This window comes from Dermacentor variabilis, chromosome 2 (assembly GCF_050947875.1).
Source record: "Dermacentor variabilis isolate Ectoservices chromosome 2, ASM5094787v1, whole genome shotgun sequence".
Classification (NCBI taxonomy): domain Eukaryota; kingdom Metazoa; phylum Arthropoda; class Arachnida; order Ixodida; family Ixodidae; genus Dermacentor; species Dermacentor variabilis.
This window is the reverse complement of record NC_134569.1, coordinates 55,989,165-55,995,164: the sequence shown is the minus strand read 5'-3', so window position 1 is coordinate 55,995,164 and position 6,000 is coordinate 55,989,165.

Here is a 6,000-nt window from a genome sequence, read left to right as displayed (position 1 = left end):
GGGAAAACTGCTACATTTTTGTTTTTACATTTCTAGGGGGTTCAAAAGCAGCGCTGCGTACGCTAATGGTTGTTTCTGGTCGCGGGACGCAACGCACTGCGGTGCCCAGTGGCTTTGGTGTTGCGCTGCTGAGCTCGAGGTCACGGGTCCAATCAAGCCGCAGCAGTCGCATTCCAATGGGGGCAGAATGCGAAAACGCGCGTATACTGTGTATTCCGTGCACATTAAATAACCCGAGCTGCTGAAAATAAATGTGCAGTTTTCCATTACCGTGCGCATCATAACAAGATCTTGATTTTGGAACCTAAATCCTGAAAATTTAATTTTACGTAGCGCAATTACGTTTGCAATCGACACTGTTGAGTGCGCCTACTGAACTTATCTCGTTGCAGTGCTCTCTTTAGTAGCCAATGCTTTTTTTTAGATTTACTTATAGTCAGAATCCAGTGTGACAAATCCGGGTCTTCCTTTGTATAGAAGCCAGCTATCACTTAAGCGTGTGAGATATTAACAAACATGTTCAAGGAAAATCGATATTTGGAGTTCGATGTAATTGCAGAACATGACAAGGACGAAAGAATGATACACCGCATTACAACCAGGACAGGAACCCGAGGGCCCGCCTCAAACAGAAGACGTTATCTGGTATTTCTTCTCCTGCATTTTAATCTTTCTCTCGCCAGACTCATCTCGAATATCAGAGGAGTCGGGATCTTCCACGACGACTCTTCGCGTGCTATTAAGAGTCAAACGACCCATACACAAATGTTGACTCTTGTTTTGTGACTCTACCCGCGCGAAAATGGGTCTTCGTAGGAAAAAAGAGAGTCAAGTTGCCGTGACTCACTTTTTACTCTCTTTTTTCTTAGAGTGTAAGGCGTTCTCACACTATAAAGGGTTCCGTAAAAGCAGGCACCGGCCAATCCGGAGAGTGAGCATACAATAAGCAAAGGTGGTCAGCCTGTGACAAGCTGTTCGTACCAGCAAACAGTTTAATGCGAAGCTTTGCGAATACGCCGCACTGCACAAATATGCTCAATGCACCACGTTCGTTGCCTTCATAAGAACTGCAGAATTTCCTTCCGCAAGTTCTAGTTGTTGTTGAACATAGCAGGAGTTCTGGAGTGCGGTTTGCCAGTGTCTATCAAAGCATACTAACAATCAAGAGTCAATAGCTGTCCTGCTCTACTTGGACGATTCGTGAGCGGTGGTATTGGGTGGCCAGAATAGAGGCGGGAAACTGAACACCCTGCAGGGCACGCGGTCGAAGATACGCTGCATGTAACAAGAACGGGAGGGGAAAGATATTTCTCACGGCCCCCAAGCCCTATAGCTTCCATGCACCAGGACAGCCCAATAGCGCGCTACGCGTTTGCGACCTATAGCAGCTGGAACGCCGCGTTGTAAAGGTGTGCGAGACCAAACAAGCAGAAAAAAAAAAACCTCCAAGGTGCTGGAGCCGAGCTCCATGGAGAAACCAGCAGCAGCAACAGCAGCGCAGCGCGGTGGTGGCGTCGACTGCGGCAAATCGTACACCGGCAATTTGGTCTGGGTCGCACCTGCAATTTTCCTTACCGCAAAGGAACTGAATGGGAGACCCCTGCGCCATTGTTGTCCGAGCTCTCTCACGCCTTGGTGGGCGTCGCTGGTCCCGCGGCCCCGGTCGCACCGCCGCGATGGCGCCGCAGCCTTGGCCACGACGTCATTGTGATTGGCTGCTTTTATCGCTGGGGAGACACCCTCATTACGGTGACGTCACACCTGATCTGCGTTCTACTTGTTCCAAGTGCATATTCACTTATACGCAGGTATAAGCAATGCGCGACTTGGCAGCGTTCCTTCTGCGCTGCTGCATCCGAGTCTATCTGGAAAGGAAGAGGCATAAGAGCTCCATTTTTCTTTTTTTTTTTTGCGGGTCAATAAAGTCAGTTTTTAGTGTGGAGCATAAACATTCGAAATTTTCATTCTTGTGCTCCTTAGAACTGATATTAAATTTCGTCTGACTAGTTAAATTGTTGAGCTTAATTTGCTACATCTAAGTAGGGAGGGAGTCATGCCGAACTAATCTCATGAACAGCAGCTATCATCAAAGAGAACGCTGAAGTCGACAGTGTAAGTATAACTTATCACCTTTCAACGTTTCGGTGTTGTCCGATTTGCTTGGCCATGATTGCCGCTTGAGATGTTACGTTAGGGTATAACTCGCAACATACATACGGATATTCGAGACGGACAATCATACATGATAAGCTCGTTTGGACTTGTGCCACTTTTTATTGTGTCGATAGGGAAAACTACGCAAGCTTCCCCTTAAAGTAAATAGTCAGCCGAAGATTGGGCCTGTGATTTGGAGAAAAATAAAGTTTGGATTATAAAAATATATAACTACTTCTTTGGCAACTTCCAAAGCGCGTTCTCGCATTCTCGCATTGCGCATGGTGTTGTCAAACGCTAGATTTCTTCTCATAAATCTAAAGATTTTTCTTCGGATACATGGGCGGGCCTACAAGGTTTCCGGGCATTTATACCTCAAGAGTGTCGAAGCCGGTTTCTACTCATTTATTCAGCGGCTTCAACCCTGTAACTGACAGTGGCTCCCTTGCGTGTTATGCGCATTCTATCTATAGGCGCTTCGACCTGCTTCAATTTTCCGGTTAAAAAACAAAGAGGATAATCTTTTCGACGGCCCGTTTGTTAGGTCTCCGTATCTCACGCTCATCATCTCACGTTACTGGACGCGACCGAAGGTGCAAGCCAACGATCAGGGTGTGCCGATCACGGTGACCGCGACATTTTCTTTCGCCGCCAAATTCCCGACTCCCAAAGTGCCAGCGCAAGTAGGCATCCTGGTTCGTTCAAAATGCTGTCGCCATCTGTCGCTCTACCAGTACGCCAACATGTGAAAATGTCTAACTTTAGGCCCAGATGGCGCTTCCGCGGCAGTTATTTCATGCTCCTGTTTACTGCAACGAAGCACTTTTTACGACGCTTTCCCATACCTTCCCCGGCCTGGGTCGTCGCTGACGCAATTCGACGCTGGGCAGCAGCGCAGTCAACCATTACAGCCAACAAGCGTGAATGGGCGGGAGGCTGGCCGCTCCCAGCCGGCTCCATGCAATGCGGCCCACTGGTTGAAACCCCGATAGAAGCCAATGGGAGGGCTGCCGGAAGTTGGGGTGGCGATCATGTGACCTCGCCTACCGCGAGTGTACACACATTCAGATAAATGGAGTCCATTAAAATGAGCTTCGCGCAATGGAAGCCACGAAGCCGTCCCCGCGCATTGGTGACCTCGATTCGCGTATTTCAGTAAAACCCGTTAGCCAACCCATTAGCAACGCCTGATTAGTTCCGGAAGTCCTGAGGCCTTGCGGTGTTATAGCACGTTAATTATAAGACTGAAGAGTGGGTAATTGTAACAATATGTAGCGAACGAGCAGGTGAGAACGTTTAAACGGTACGCTACCTGTGTTATTACCGTTAGTAAATGGTACTTGGAGGAATCAAACGGAACAGGAGACAGATGAGGAACTGGAATGGGCATTGTCTTATTCGTTTGTTGTAATCCTTTTCTTTTTCTTTACAGACTGGTTCTTAGTTTCATTTATTTATTTACTATCGCTAGCTGTTAGCAGCTGTGAAAGCGTTTCAACTCGACAAGGCAGCTTTGACATTTTACTTCAACTGACTAGTAGTAACACCCGCGAGCAAAAGGAAAGGTTGTAGTTCGTTTGCAGGATTTTGTTTTTGCTTTCTTGGATATGCGCACTGAAGTTTCTGACCGGCAAATCCAAAAGCAACAGAAAGCAGCAAGGAGGCCCCAGTAGAAAAGTAAATGTTTTCTTTTTCCTGTGTACTTACTATAACAGCGAAGCATTTTCTCCTTGTACGATTTGCGGTATATTGCCTCGGAAAGTAAATTGATTATATATTCTGCATTAACGTCCGTAAACCCGCATAAGGAATGAGCTGCGTATTTCACAACACTTTGAAGGTCATTGCGGATGGCCTTTGAAAACCTCCTTTGTTGCCCCATCCACGAAAATTCGGCGCCTGCACTGGTCAAAGAAAAAAAAAAGAAAATGGGGGTTGGGGGGAGGAGGGGTCTTGCCACCAAGGTCTGTTTCGAAAAAGCAGCTCAAGTGGGCGAACTGGACGAGAAAGTCGGCGTCCGTAAACATGCATGAATGCCTGTCAGTCGTGTGCGTAATTGTGGCCTTGAGTTACACAGGGACGAAGGACTGACGGCGCTAACACAGCTTGTCTTTTTTTTTTTTTTCTGGGGGCGACCCATGAAACAAAAGATCATAAGGAAGGCTGCATACCGTAGTGCCTCTTTACCTATAATTTTGACTGCTGGGAAGCTAAACGTCGCGAAAGAACGTAATAGAGGGTATACGAAGTGGCCCGTTGTTTCCTGCGGAGACAAAGCACACAAACGCTTACTAATCATTGTATGAACTGTGTCTTCCCTATGTTGTGTGGTTTCTCTCGTTCGCGCCACCTTTTTCCTGTTTGTCGCGAAGCTCTGCGATCTGAGACTACAATAGTTATAAAGAATTCGCGCATTTCATGAACCTGTTGGCGAATCTGGCAACTAAATACACATAGCGTTGTGTTCGTAAGTGCTATTGGCGGCGAGGAGTTACGGAGTCGCCATCTATCGGAAGCGCCTCGCTGGCGTAGTATGAGGGATCACGTGGCGCGCTCCTCATAGGTTTTGCTGTCAGCGCTTACTGAAAACACCACGCGCGAGCTCTCCCGGACATTTCCGTAAGTACTTTCGAAACGAGAGAAGTTGTTTACTGTCTAAATAATAATCTTGGGCAAACTTAAAGCACACAATCGTTTACAGACGCTATCTCTTTACCGAATACGTACAGTGAACGCCACTGCGCGCGGTCGCCGCGATGGAGTCTCCCGAACCGGCTTCTTGCGTGAAAGGTAGGTAAACGCTGAGAGCAAACTATGTGAAATATGTTCTTATAGTGTTTGTATAACTAAATGGAGCGTAATAGAAAGAAGCCTCAATGCAGCGATCGCGCAGATTCGCAGCGACCGACTGCGCGTCTGCATGCTTGTCTGCGTACTGTTTCGCTTTCTCCGCGCGCGCGTTCTCACACCGTGCCATGAGCTTTAGGCCGCAGAATATGAGCATTTGACAGTATACAAGCAACCTTTGTTGCGTGGCAGCTATCAGAGCTGTTCAAAAATAACTTCATTGTAGAGACTTCGACGCCTGTGATGTCCCGTCGCGACGATTCAATCTTTTTTTTTTCTTCTAAATGCTTTGACTTTTCAATATTATTTTTCGAGTTGCGTCGCACTGTATGTTTATCCGTGTTCTCAGCGTGCAATTTCCCGCTGCTCCTTTTTTTGTAATCCAGTGCATTAATTCATAACACAAACATGACCATATGCCATGCTTTTTTTAAATATGCTTCTTACCGCTGCCTTTCCACTCCACTGAACTTGCCAGTATCTATAGCATCGACAAGTTGATAAACCAAACCGTCATAACATTAGTCGTGCAGCAGACTCGGGCGAGCGTCTCAGTGCGCGTTTTCAGAACATCGCAGACCGGGCGCCGTAGCAGAAATCTTCCTCGCGTCTGTGCTTGCTGCATACCCGAGTTGTAGCCGATGACTGTTTGCCGGTTTTATGTTTCGCGAGCCAAGTTTCACGCAGCTTCTTGTCCTGCGGCTACGTGTGAATAGGGCTGACACCGGCCTCCGTTACGTGCGTCCGGCCCTGCGGCACCGAGCAGTAGCCTACCATGTTGCGCGCCTTCAAAGGCAGCCACTACCTATTGTAGTGCTTTCAAGCGTTGTAAAGGAGACACTCGAAGCGGGAAAATTTCGCCACTAAATGAGGACCGCAGCGTACGAGGGAATTCAAACTCGTTTTCAGCTCGCTTCGGCGCTCCCGAAGCAGCCGATGCGGCCGCTATGTCCACGTGATCCCTCCTAGCACGTCACGCCGACGGTGGCGCCAGCTTTT